We start from the raw sequence: 14,874 nt of genomic DNA on the forward strand, positions 1-14,874 counted from the left end.
TTTAAGGCTTGAATCGCCTCTCACTCATCGCAAAGTTGCCAATCCCTTGTGTTCAATAACCATGAGTCTGCCCCAACCAGTTTGGCTTTAAAATCATGTATGGCGCCCCCTATCCCCCTGATTACCTCCTTTATTGCCAAGCTCCATACACGTTTTGATGGACGGCCCTGGGTTCTTCTGGATCCCGCCTTTCACTCAACCAGGTGTAACTTTTTTATTTTCTTCCCATATGAATGTATTTGTTTATTTTCCTGGCAGGGTCACCAGGGGCAGCTTGGAAGGGAAATTCTAGCCTCAGGGTAACCCCCACTTACTTGCCAGATAGTTGGAGACTCTGAAGAAATATCACAAACATATTCAACACAGTAATTATATTAAACAGGAAGAAAATATGACATAAGACAGCAAAACACTACTCTCAGGGTCACCCGTGCCCATGCTGATAATACCCATGCATTCTCCCAGTCACATGACCTGATATAGCAAACATAAAATTAGAGTCCCGTTGGTACACATACCTTTTAGGGGCCCTTGATGACCTGTGACCACAATCTCTTCTATGTAGCAGTTAGCAGCTTGGCTGACTGGGCTCAGTACAGCTCAAATGACTCACACATGGGATAACGTGGTAAGGCCCTCTGCCGTCTTAACAGGCAGCAGGTAATAAAATCCCCAAACCCTTCTCCCAGCCTTGAGATCATAGTTCAGGGAGAGGGATCTCCCGTGCAATTTCCCTAAAGGATGGTGACTCCAACTCCATGACAGATCCTCAGGTTCATAGGTAGCTCTGGACTCCTCAGTCACTGCAGAGGGCTGATGATCACTGCGGGCAGGAGTCAGGCTGCTGCTCTTCCCAGGATTTCCCCTCACCAAACGGGTTCAGGGCTCTGGGTGCAGAGTACAATAACTCTTCTAAAACTCTATCTTTACTCTCCTCCCCCCACCCTCAGACACACTCCCAGCAGCCAGGAGCCCTGAGGTAGCAGCCAGCACAGCAGGGCCCTGGGGTGACGGATCTCACCTAGGGAGCTGGAGGGCTAACTCAGCCTGGCTCAATTCAGTCAAAACTCTATAGCCTGGGAGTCGTCTTGAAGAGGGAAAGGCCCAAGCTGAGGGATTTTGCTTCCAGGCCCAGAGGCCAGTTCTCAGAGGGATCCTACATGCAGAACTGGGCCTCACAAGCCCCCTCAGCCAGTCCTGCCTTTTCTGTGGCTGGCTCCAGACTGCTCCAAAAATGGCTTCTCCCCGTTCCAGAGCTCCATGACTTCCTATGGATCAGGCTAGCTCTTCTTCCTGGGCTTTCACGTGTCAGTCATGTGACTCTGCCCCTCTTTTCTCTCAGAAACTGCCCCTCCCCTGAGTAGGCGCCCTGTTATCCTCCCCACGCCGACAGGGCCCTGTGGCTGTCCTCTGGGTTGCCCAGCAGACTGTGAGTCATCCCTTAGCCCCCCTTCCTCCCAGGGACAGCATCCCTCCCTGAGGTACAAGCCCCAGAGCCCCAAGGACCCAGGTCAGCAACTCAGTGGTTACTCATGAGATTTTTAAAAAGAACAAATGTTGAGTTCTGTCTCTTTGCCTTTTTGTGTTTCAGCTTTTAAGATTTACGGTTTCAAACTTTGCTCCACAATATTGAAGGCTAGAAATTTACTTTTTTTTTTAAATAGAAGCTGAAACTCCCATGTAATTCCAGGACTCCGGGAGCTGGAGCAGTGAGAAAGTCGCCAAACATTGCGAGATTCACAATAAACTCAATAGCGTTGGCAAAGCTACTTACATCCCTCTTATGCCTGTGGAAACCCATTGATCTCAGTGGCGTTACCCTGGCTTACAAAAGCAAGCTAGGAGAATCAGGCCCTTTATCTCTCTAGGGAGCACATTATCCCTGCATGTCTTCTGCCACAGACTCTCTGGGTATGTCTCAGACACAGGTAAAGATGTCTGTAAAGATGCTGTTTGAGTCTGCAAAGCATTAGGTGCATCACCAACCAAAGTTACTGCTGTTTAGATGAGTACATAATACTGATCATTCATTTTAGTCAGGGTTAAAAAAGGCTTTTGCTCACACACTAACCTGGTAATTCACCTGCTTGAGAAGAGAAATTGTCCAATAAGTTTCTCAAACATCCTAAAGAAGCAACCACTCCCCCTCCCCACCTTCCTTGCTCCCCTGAAAACTCTGTAACTTGCATCTTCCCTCATTCTTCCTTTCCCTGTGCTCTCCCTAAGGCACCAGCCAAGCACGTGCGTTGTTGTGCTGTGTTCTGCCTGTGAGTTTGCCTCACTTTGCCTTGTCTTCTGGGGCTCAATGAAGGCATGTTCTGCCTGCCAGGTGAGAGCAGATGTAACTGGGAGGTGCCCAAGCGATTTCCACTCAGCAGAGCTGTTTTGGGAAAGGGAATGATTCTCTTCAGCTTGACACTTTGCCGTGATGCCTGCCATGCCAATTCTCAGGATTACCACAGGGTCTCCTAAACCCAGGGAAGCTGGTGTGTTGTGCGATTTTCTTCCTCATGCTGGGGGCAATGGGTGTGCTTCATGAGAAGGGAGGAGCAGCTCCCTCTGTAGAGTACTTCAGTGATGCCAACTGCTTCCCACTCTGCAACCCAGGGGAGAGCCAGCATGAATCTGTAGAGATCTGATCGGCAATCAACTGCCAGGCCCAATATCAGATGGGCATGCAGCTAATAAAGGGCCAGCAAGGCTGCCCACATTGTAGGCAGTAAAAAGCAAGGAACCCTGTAAATAACCTGGACCGCAGGAGGGTTTAGGAACAGGACTTGCATGAGAGGGAAGGGCTACATTCGTGTGGTCCAATCAGAGAGGACAGGGCCAAGGGGACACTGCAGAGTCAATGTCAGACAGTAGTTATGGTCTAGCATTGACTGTATTGTAGCTGTAGCTAGTCCTGGCTCAGTTTGTCCCCCTGGGAATCATTTAGGGACTGGGCTGGAATGATATCAGGCACCTGCGAGTCTTTGGTAGGTAAGAGGAGCCCGTGTGACACAAAGAGGAGAATGAAAAGTCAGGCCAACTTCACGTCTCAAGCCTGCTCCACTAAGGAGAACAACACGCGCAAAATAAGCCTAAAGAACAGTATAGTAGTAGCCATAAGGAGTAAGAAGACCAGACCCCCTCGCAGGGAATTTAGCCCAGGTTCATTTTGGCCCAGGGCCTCCTTCCCCTCTGAATTCTGCATGAGAAAGTCCTCAACTCATTGAAATGAGTGACCACATCCCAGACAAAAAACACTGGGCCAGTTTCTGGCCTGCATTCAAGCTCCACTCAGTGGGGGGAGGGCAGATGGTGTCAGGAAGCCCAATGCTGTGGGCTCGTCTGCACCAGCCCTAGAGAGAATTAGAGTAGCTGAAGGGGTGTTCTAGCTTACGCCACTGCAGCTAGTGTTGTATGTACCCTGTCCCAATGAGGAGAGACATAGTGGAGTTCTACTCCACTACATCACCTATGCTGGGGTGGGGAGCCCTCTGCACCAGATTCATGCCAGCATGCAGTCTGCTCTAACAGTACTGGTATGGGAATGCAGCTGTGGGGGAAGGATGGTGCAGGGAACTGAGATGGGGGTTCAGAAGACAGATGGGGGGTGGGCCAGCCTTGGAAGTTGTGAGTTTAATAACGATACATAGCTGCTACATTGAGATTTTCACCTTGAAAAATATTTACAAACAAGATCCATGGGTGACACCATTGCTTCCACCAGAGCTCAAGCTGGTCTACAAATTAACCCTCCCCAAACCCCTGTGCAGTCAGTAAGCTGTCCATTAAAAGAAATCCTCCCATAATGATTGACAGTCGATGTAAGCTATGGTGTTGTGGACAATTCCTGTAGAATGCAGTCGAGTTTTTGTAAGGGTATTGTCCCCATTTACAGTGACTGACACACACAAAGATTGTGACTGGCACAAAGTTATACGGGTGACTCAGTGGCTGAGCAGTGAATAGGGCTCAGGTTTACCCGTCTCTCAGTCCTGTGCTCATAGGACTTATTGAAAAACATACTGCAGAACAAACCATCTGAAAGATTGGTCTCTTCTGTGGCTCCCATGGATTTTGAAAATACAGTCAACTGGTATTTACCATTGTGCTCTGCAGTGAGCTGGTGATGTGACTCAAAGGGATTTCAGGGGATTTATCATAGAAATAGCATCCTTCTTTGGCTCTTGAATTGCTGCTGTCATTAGAATGTAAGTTTTGTTTTCATTCTAATATGGCACAAGCCTCAGCAACTTTTGTAGCTTTCTTGCTGCCTGTGAGGAGCCTGCGATAATGTTCTTTGAATTGCTAAGCAACCGCAGCCCATTCTCTCACATGGAGCAAATTGAAACATTGATTTATCTATTTGTTTTGCAACTAGCACTAGCGGCTTCATTACTCCATTCCCTAGGGACACCCTCCTACACGCTCGGATTGGAAATTAACTCTTTTTACTGAAGAACGTACATGGATTTGTTTTTAATTTGAAGAGAATCCAGAAACAATAGTGCTTTCTGGCTAGGCGTGTGCGCGTGCGTGTGCACATACATCAGAAAGAAAGCAGGGAGTCTCCACTTTCCTTGGCTGCATGCTGCCTGCAGTGCTGGAGATTGGTTTTGTGGGACTGACCCAACAGCAGTATGTCATTTGAACTTTATGTGCCAAGCACAGGTATGTGGTTTATGCTCATCATACCTTTACCACAGCACCTCCAAATCCAACTAGTGACCAAGGGACACATGGACAGATGCACACACAAAGCCAGAGTCAGCAGCGATGTAAACAGTGATTTGAGATGCACATCAAATGCAAGTGACAAAGTCCAGTGACCCAAATCTCTGTGGGTGTGCAAAACGAGGGGCAAGTTAAAGCAAGGAGAGGAACTGTTCTGATGCTGCCAAATTTTGTGCAGCTCCACATGTGATGTTTTATACAAATTGTTTAATGAATTAATTTACAAACTTGCAAATAATTTGGGTATAACCATAAACCTCAGCATTAGAAAAGTCTATGAATTTAGTGCTTGTGAAAGGAGTGACAGCTCAACATATCTACAAGCTTCTGCATATGATCCAGACCTGATTTGTGCAGGGGTGGATCTTACTGTAGGGGCAACATGGGTAGTTCAGTCTTCATGGCCCAGCAACCTCTCTGCTGAGTCTGCCAGTTAGTTCAACGCCTGGTGGTGAATTTGTCATGGGGGAGCTGGAACTGAGACTTGCCATAGATGGGATCAGCTCTTAATCCCTGTTGAACTGATCTGGATTAAAACTAGTGACCTGCCAGTGTGATGTAGCCCATTAGTAGTACCTTGAGACATCCAGTAGCCCAATCACTGCTAACTTAAAAGAGGCCTCTCTCTCCATCCACCCCTCCCACCCCCATCAAAAAAATGATAAAGTTCAAATCAAGGATTCAAAAGTTAGGAAATGCGTGAATTAATGCCTGACTCCTTGTGCTCATTGATTATGATACAGTCTTTAATTACATGGTCATGTTATGTTTTCCAGCATAGGATTTCTGCAGGGTTTGAATGCCTGAGCACTGAAATTTTCATTTGAGATAAAGGAGTAATGTGTATCAGAAGTAAGTATTGTTCTCCATGTGAACCAGCCCCAAGAGGGGACCTGGCACATGCTTTGCCAGTGTGTTGCACTACTGTGTGTGGGTGAGCAGTGGAATATTGGGTTTCGGGATTCCTGGGTTCTATTCCTGATTCTGGGAGCAGAGGGTGGTATACAGCAGTGATTAGAGACAGCATAGCCAAGAATAGATTTGGCTCATTCATTCTGAAAGACAGTACAGCTAAGTGGATGGGTCTGTCATATTAGAGAGCTGGGTTCAATTCCCAGCTGTGCCTGAAATGAGTTTATGCAAACTGTCAGATACCTGATTTGTAAAATAGGGGGAAGCTAGTTTCCTGACTCCTAGGATAGGGGTCTGAGGGCGCACATCCTGAGCAGGAGATTTTACCTGACAGGGCTACCAAAAGCTTAAGTGTCACATGAGATGCATGGCACTTGGCAGGGCTGCTGTTACACTTCCCTGCTATTGCTTTTCCTGCTGCAGCCTCTCCTACACACGGTTTCATTGACACCACTTGGATCTAAAACAGAAGATGAGATGTTTCAATCAGTACTACGTAGCAGCTGCCCTTAATGATTTTAAAAATAAAATACGATAAAAATAGAATATTTCAACAATTATATTAGGTCATCGTAGTGCATGTTATAGACATGCTTATTATTAACTACTACTGGCATGTCATTAGATAATGTAAACATAATATACAAATTTTAAAAAATAAAATAAAATTCAAAATGAAATGTAAAGTTTCCCAAAACAAACATTATTTCACCCTCAGGAATTTTTGTAGAAATTAACATTTTTTTCCTAAACCTCATTTCAGACAAAAATGGCATTTTTCATCACAAAATGTTTGACAACGTATATCTGATTAGCTCTACTCTTTACCTAACCTGCATTTGTCCATGAGTTTGGACACTTGTTTTATTAAGTACTGAAGATTTCCATAAGCAGATTTTGGCTCAGGGCATTGAAACGGGGTTTACAGTGAGTAGAAGGCGTAGAGTGCTCCTCGTATAACGAAAAGGGTGCTGCACAACAATGGCTCCTAGATGTCATGTCCCTTCACAATGACTTTTTCCTTTTTTTAACTGGCATCTGGACTCAAATCTGTTAGCTCCAAAAATTACGTGGCAACATGACTAAGAACCTGTCTTGTTCTTCACCGGATTCTGTAGCTGAGTTCTGGGTCCCTAGAACTCTGGTGCTGTGCCCTGTTCCCCACTGGTCTCGCTGGACCAAATTGTTCCTCTGCTACATAAAATCCTTGGGATAGGGCAGGGGCGGAAAACACAGAAGATTCTGTGGAGAGGGGTCCAGATTGTAGGAACTTTCCAGTTAATTCCACTTGAGCTTGGCAAAAGGAACAATGTATGATCCCTTCAGCCCTGCTCTTAGCATGACCCCTCTCCCCCAACACTTTGGAGAGTTCTGGGGATGGGGGATATGATGCCATGGAGACAGTCGATGCCTCCTTCCACTCATGGTGCCAAATCTGTTGGCAAGGGGGAGCCTCTGCTTGTGGTCCGGGAAAACCAACTCCCCTGCACTAAGTACTGGTTTCCAGTTAGAAGTGGGGCCTTGGTGCCGGCTCCTCCCCTGCCCATTGATAGCTTTGTGGCAGGAGAATGACCACTCCATCAATATGAAGGGAAGTCATAATAAGCAAGACATATGGAGAGTGGAGAAAGTGGTGGAAGGACAAGAAGTGTGATGAATCAAATTTAATAAACTAGCAGATAAGAGGCTCTATTGATTGGATCCTCTGGAACTCACACCATGTCAACAAACAAAAGGAATAATTGCTCATTAAACCCAAATCAGGAGCCCGATTATTTTCAAAAAATCTCCAGGAAAGTAACAGTAATTAATAGTCTTTAAACTGCAAGCTGGTGCTGCTCATCCTCCGATTACCTCTTGGTCTAGCTGTGCGTTCCAGCTCTCAGGCTGCACTCCCAATGGCCGTTTCTCACATGTGAAATGCATTATTAAAATGCACTTAAGAAAAATAGCAGCAAATGCCTTCCCTTGGAAGAGCTGGCTGCCTCTGCTGCATCAGACAGTTAGCTGCTGAATGAAAAGAAATGATGAAGTGTGAGGTTATTTAGAGGCTCAGTTTGGCAGGGCAGGATGTGCTTAAAATGAAGATGTTGCTGACTAATAGAAAAAGAAAAGAGAGAGCAGAGATAAAGAAAAGTGTGGAATGCCCTGGGTCATCAGTACTTGTGGTGTGAGCTAATTGTATCTGCTTACACTTTTCATAACCAGAGGCCTTAGCAGAGGAAGGCGCCAAATGGGCACCTAGAGACAGCAGGTCTGAGTTGTTTGATCACTGGACTAGGAACCAAATGTTATCCCTCGTACAGACTGCCTCTGTGACATGGAGGAAGTTGACTCACTTCTCTGTTCATTTCCTGTCTGTGCAATGGGATGACAGAATGCACTGTCTCACAGAGGGGCTTTGCCTCCTGGCTTGCTAATGTCTGCACAGAGTTTGGAAATTGTAAATGTAGTTGTCATCTTCTCTCTGGGTTAGAAGAATGGTGTGATGGAAGCAAATCTGAAGATCCAGTATATGCTGGGGTTTAGTGTTATTTAGAGCTGTTTCATGTAGTGACGGCAGATGGTGCATGGTGTGTCCATCTCTGAGTCCTGAGCAGATGAAGTTCAGGTTTCTGTGACACAAGGCTGTGAACTTCCATGCCTGAAACGCTACGGCTGGGACATCCAGTAATTCAAGTAGAGGGCTCACAGGGAACCATCTATTTCATCTGAGGATACAGGAAGTAATTATTCAAATACATTTTATTTAATTCAAACTAAGGCCATTTTCTTAACTTTTACTACAGGCTTTCTAGTGGGTCAGACTCACTGCAGCATAATAGCACCTCAGCATGAGGGCACCTGCGGGCAAAAGAGTGATAAAGCCTCTGGGACACTCTGTGAGTCCAAGGATTCAGCTGGCTGAACAATTCTAAGGGCTCCTATAACAACCAAAACACCGAGCAGGCAGTATCCAAACTGGGCCTTTTGTACTGAAAGCTAGTGCCCCCTGAAGGAGAGCTGAGCCTGCCTTCCCTCCATCAGTTATTTTTTAATTTAAATTAAAAATCCCTGTTTTAATTAACGTTGTGTCCTATCACAAGGTGCTGACACCCCAGCCCAGCGCAGAGGGGCTGAGTGTCAGAGGACAGTTCTCGCCTACCAAGGGTGGAAGAAGTGATGAGATCTCCCACTTGCTGCTTTCATGAGAACATGCGGATGTTACACAGCTTCATAGATTCCAAGGCTAGAAGGGACCGCTGTGATCATCTAGTCTGACCTCCTGTATAACACAGGCCACAGAACTTCCCCAGAATAATTCACAGCAGTTGCTAGGTTGTTGGGGAAGTTCTCTTCATATTGTGTGTTAATCACAGAGTCCTGGGTCTCACCTACCTTAGATGCTGAAGAGATGAGCCCGTCTCTGACCCACATAGTGAAGTAGCATTCTCGTGCAGTGTGTAGAGTTTCTAGCTGTGACCCACCCCCAAAAAAGAAAGGCCATTTTTACTGTCCATCTAGTCAGTTATCTGAGTTTGAATTCCAACTGGGAAGCTGGGACAGCAGAATATGCATCAGCACTGCACAGCTGCATTCTAAATCAAAACAATCAAGTTTAAATTTCTGTTTTATTCTTCACCATAAAGGTGCCTAAAGTGGGTTAGTGGATCAGAGCAGATTCACTCGGTATTATTTATGGAATGCTTCCTTTCAGCTCTTGCTGCTTGACTGGATGCTGATAAACTAGACTCCATATTCTAGCAGCCTTCTCTTCTCTGTCTCTTTTAACTACAGGAATTCCATCTCCCCTGTCCCCTTCTCTGCTGAAATCTGCACATGGATATTACCATACAAACTGCCCACCATGGCCAAGATCTGAGTATGGCAATGCAAGTGGCCTTTCTCCAGCTCTGAGCACGCCCAATGCCAGAGTCCCTCACACTACTGTCAGTGTCAGAATGTGGGCAGTGACACAACATATACATGTGCACACACACACGCACAATTGTTGTCTGAGCATGGACAATGTTCTGTTCTGGGGAAATCCATTCATCCCTCACATCCTCTCTTTACTGCTGAAATGGCCTTTATTTTTTATGGAAAACAGCAAGAATGTCAGGGCACATACCAAATACTGCCTGTACATGGTGTTTTTCAGTAGCTTCAGAATGGTTTTGCATGCCCTCTGCTGGAAAAGCACCAGACAGTCAGGAACCCTCAGGGGCAGAGAAGGACAGACTCTTTAGATCCCAGATTCTGCCCAGATTTCATGTGTTAAAGCTGACAGGTTTGTGGCCTGGTGCTCCTCTCTCCCCACAGCATCAACACAGCAGCTAACAGTGAGAGAGGGGCTCAAGCTGCCTCTCTGTAGGGTCTCATCACTTCTCAGAGGAGGCAGGAGGAGGAATTTCTGATGGTGGTTTTGGTATAAAACCTTTGAGAAGAGTGCGTTGTTTGTGACTGAGATTCTGTGCTCGCAGATCATGGGTCAGATTCTGCACCAAGGCTCAACCCTTGGGGGGCGCCAAGATAGGTTTAAATCACCTTTGTGTCTCCCAGATTCTGGACTGCTGGTGTGGCCCCAGAATAAGGTAAAGCAATCCAGGGCTGCACTAATTTACTGCAGTCTCCCCATGGTTGTCAGCAGGTGATCTGCAACCCGGAAGTGCAGCAGTACAGGATGCTCCAGCCACTCCCCTTCATGCCCCGAGCCCAAATGCTACACCCGGGGCTGTGAAGAGGGACGGTGTAGGGCTGTATTGTATATGCTGGCTTACATTGCCCTTTTCCTAGGGGAATTCCTCTGCCCTGTTTATAGCCCATGGGTGCCACTGGAAAGAATCTGGCCCCATCCTAGGAAATCCCCTCCCATAGATGACTGCTGCTTATTCCATTGTTCCGGTTTGAGGAGAAAACATGTTTGCTTTTTCTTTTCATTCCCCCCTTTCCTGTGGGCAGGTGTTTGAGATTTTGGTGGTGATGCTGGGTGGAAGCCAGCAGGAAAGCTGCTGCTCTGCAAGGAAGCTGAAGGGGAAACGCCTTGTTTCATTTCCATTTGTATTTGAACTGAGTGCTGGAGTTTGTGGGGGAGAGAGCAGGGAGATTAGAATGGTGCAAGTAATATGATTGAAACCCGCTTGTTACCAAGATGAGCTGTGCTGATGCTGGACGGAAAGGGACACCTTTGTGCATCTCCTGTCTTTAGCATTGGTCATGAGCCATCAGCAATGTAACATGAAAGCCATGTCTTGTCATAATAAGGTACATTAGTACAGCGATGTCAGCCAGTAAATAAGACCTCATATCCAGTGGTGAGCTGGAGCCGGTTCCCACCGGTTCGCAAGAACTGGTTGTTAAATTTAGAAGCTAGTGTAGAACCAGCTGTTAAAGGGGAAAGCCAGTGCGCCATACAGGGGCGGCCCAGCTTCCCCAGGGGGCAATTTAAAGGGCCTGGGGCTCCCAGCAGGGGCTGGAGCCCTAGGCCCTTTAAATTGTCACCAGAGCCCCACTCTTGGAGCCCTGGGGTAGGGCTGCGGGGCTCTGGGGGCTATTTAAAAAGTCCAGGGCTCCCGTTGCTTCTACTGCCCCGGCCCTTTAAATAGCCACTGGAGCCCTGCTACTACTCCATGACTCTGGCAGCTATTTAAAGGACCGGGGCGATAGAAGCTGGGGCTCTCCGGCCCTTTAAATAGCCCCCAGAGCCCTGGGGTAGTGGGGGGCTCCGGCAACTATTTAAAGGGCCAGGGCTCCAGCTGCCTCTGCCGCCCTGGTCCTTTAAATAGCCGCTGGAGCCCTGTCGCTTCCCCAGGGCTCCAGTGGCTATTTAAAGGACGGGGCGGTAGAAACCGGGGAACCCTGGCCCTTTAAATAGCCCCCGGAGTCCAGGGCTGCTGCTGCTACCTCAGTGGCGGAGGAGGGGAGGAGAAACTTGTGGGTTGGGGGGGAAGTTGGGGGCAGGATGTGGGTTGGGGTCGGATGTGGGGGGAGAGACAGCCACGTGGGGCTTGTACTTATCCCGCGGTTCCCTACCGGGTCTTCCGCGGCACTTCGGCGGCAAGTCCTTCACTTGCTCCCGGTGAAGGACCTGCTGCCGAAAACCCAGAGCGAGGGGACCTGGCAGAGAACTGGTTCTTAGGATTTTGGGAGCTCATCACTGCTCGTATCTGTTTCATCTAGTGTTTCAGAGTGACTACGCCATGTGGCTATAAACAGGACTAGTGCTTTGGCATGGCATAACCATGGAAACTCCTATTCTGGCCATGAAGAAAGGCAAAAGTGGTGAATTTTCTGCCAAAGTGCCCCAAATCCTGGACCAAGTTATTTCAGCCCCAATACCCTTCCTTCTGCAATAAAACCCACTGTAAACTGTTCACATTCACTCCTAGTTATAAAACATGCTGATCTCCCATCTGGTGCCTGCCTGCCGTAGCATAAGACGACCTGCCCACTGAACCTGGAGGTGGGGGAGAGAGCACCTCCACTGGCCGTTCTGGGGCGCTGCTCCCCAGCCCCCTCCTCTGCGGAAGCAGCAGGGGCAGTGGCAGAGCTGTGCAGATACCTCTCAAACCTCTCTGTAGAATCATAGACCTGTAGGACTGAAAGGGATCCCAAGAAATCATCAAGTCCAGCCTCCTGCGCTGTGACAGGGCCAAGTAGACCTAGACCATCCCCAACAGGGGTTTGTCCAACCTGGTCTTAAAAACCTCCAGTGATGGGGATTCTACAACCTCTCTTGGAAGCCTGTTCTGGAATTATCCTTATAGTTACAAAGTTCTTCTTAATATCTAACCCAAATCTCTCTCGCTGCAGATTAAGCCCATTACTTCTTGTCCTACCTTCAGTGGACATGGAGAACAATTGATCACAGTCTTCTTTATAAAAGCTCTTAACATATTTGAAGACTGTTAACAGATCCTGCCCCCCTCAATCTTCATTTCTCAAGACTAAACATGTATTTTTAACCTTTCCTCATAGATTGTTTTCTAAACATTTTAACCCAGTCTGTGAAATGGCTGATACAACCTGTGTTTCTCCCCCCCCCCCCCCCCCAATGTAAGGTGAGGATGTCACTCAGTGCATAAAGGTGCAGTGAAGATGAACAGGGGCTAAGTGTTATCAGCATGTCTTTTGCAGTCATGCTCCAGTTCTGCTCAGGAAGGTGAGAGACTAGGAGGATCGGGTGTCAGAAAGGCCTATCCTGCTCCCAGCCTCTGTGGTGTCTGAACGTGAAGAGGGAGCATACAGCGTTACCAGGCCTACATCTGCTTTGTGATTCCTGTGTCTCAAGGGGCCATTTCACATGCAGGCAATTCCCTCTGTGCTCCTCATACCCACACATACCCTTCTAGCATTCTTGGAGGCCTCTCTCTCTACACCGGTGCCTGCTTCTCTGAGCTATCCCCATGTTCAGTATCCTCTGTGGGACTCTTCCCTCTCTGTTCCATGTCCCTGATTTATGTATGTATTGGTTTAGATTTCAGACTTATACAAAGGGCACCTATACAGCACTCTGGGTCTGTGATGTACATCAGAGAGAGAATGTAAAAACTAACCAAAGAAGCAGCACTCTTTCCTCCCAGCCTCCTATGCATCTTTTCATCACCAATCATGTGTCCAATGCAGCGTAAAGCCCCCATCACACTTCCATCCCTTCTTGCATTGCAACCTTTGAAAGGGTAGAAACTTCAGCTGGATGCATATTATCTCTCCCCGTCTGTGTTTAGAAAGTTGTCAAGTGAAATGTGTGTGAAGTATCATTTTCAGTAAAAATTAACACATCAGCCCAACTGGTTCTATCTTTCACTATAGATACAGGCACCTACTATTTGGAGTGTCAGGGGCACATTGGTTTTGGTACTTTGGTTCCCTTTTTTGATCTGATAAGTGTATGAATTTTACTTCTATACTGTTTGAGGTCAGAGAGGCTGATTTCCCCAGCTCCCATTAATGTTTTAAGGATTTGGGGGATATATTGATATTTTCTGAAGATAAGCTGCCAGCAATTGGGAAAATGTTATAAAACGGTGGCCCGTGTTCTTGTTCTCTTATCTGACTCTGAGCCTTATCAGGGCTTTAAAAAATATATGTGATAAAGCTCTTCCAAAGCAGTCAGAGCAATAATGCATCGTCTGTGAATGTATGCTAAGAAGCGTCTCCCGCTCCTTACAGAACAGGTAAGCAGTCACTTGACTCAGAATCAGAAGAGCTGTGTCCTTGGAAGGGGAAACTGCAGCTCCTCCATATCGCACTGGATTTGAAGCATATGTGTGTAGGGGGGGAGGTTTAGGTGCAGCGCTCTTCTCCTGTGGGGCTGCCTGGAGAGTGGGTCAGGTCCTCACACAGTATTACCACAGGTTAGCTCCCAACACTCCCATAGTAAAGTATTCAGAGTAGACTTGTGCAAATAACTTACTTTTTTTCATTTGCTGGCAGTTCCAAAAAATCAAAAAAAGAAATTGATTGGATCTGAACTGAAAGTGCCATTTTCAGAATTTTTAGCAAAACACAAAGGAAATGAAAGGCTAGACTAACAAAACAGGAGGAGGAGGAGGAGATAATGTTGCCCCACCCCCATTATACCAAATAGCTCAGTGACTAGGGCACTGAGCTGGGTTGTTGGGAGGCTTGGATTCAAATCCCTGCTCCAGATTAATCCCCAGCCTAAAGGGTACTATGGGTGCATCTCTCGATCTCTCCTGCTGAAGCTGTTCCACTTTGTATAAATATATATTCATTGGGGCAGGGACTGGAACCAGGGTGTCCTAATCCCCAGGCTACTGAGTCATTCTCTTGCTGGCCCACTGACTAGTCACGAATGTTACACAAAGTGGAACAGCGTGAACAGGAGAGATTGAGAGACAGCCACCTCAGGAGGGGCACTGGTAACCTCATGAGTCAGTCACATCCCATCCTGAAAGGGCTAGTGGGGTTTTGCTAGGAGAGGTGCAAGGTGTTTGCAATTTTGTGGCAAGTTGGGAGTGATACCAAGAGGGAGATGGTTCTGGCACTGAATCTGCACAGAAAGTTAAAAGCTGGGCTCACTGCAGCCAGCCACTGTTTTGTCAGTGTTTCTATTAGTGGGCAGTAGAGATTAAAAAGCAAACAAGATGTTAGCATGCATACGGAATGAGAAGGATAATAATATGGAAAATATTAGTACCACTATATAAATTAATGGTGCAGCCTCATCTGAAATGCTGTGAGGAGTACTGATGACTCTACCTCAAAAAGCATATTGCAGAATTAGAGGGTTCAGAG

The 14,874-nt window shown here is 47.0% G+C and overlaps 1 protein-coding gene across 7 annotated transcripts in view; it reads left to right on the top strand.

The window, feature by feature from the left end:
* Window positions 1–14,874, top strand: part of CAMTA1 (calmodulin binding transcription activator 1) — a 668,552-nt gene that overhangs the window by 427,448 nt on the left and 226,230 nt on the right. The window lies entirely within an intron of this gene.

Source organism: Malaclemys terrapin, chromosome 19 (assembly GCF_027887155.1).
Source record: "Malaclemys terrapin pileata isolate rMalTer1 chromosome 19, rMalTer1.hap1, whole genome shotgun sequence".
Lineage (NCBI taxonomy): Eukaryota > Metazoa > Chordata > Testudines > Emydidae > Malaclemys > Malaclemys terrapin.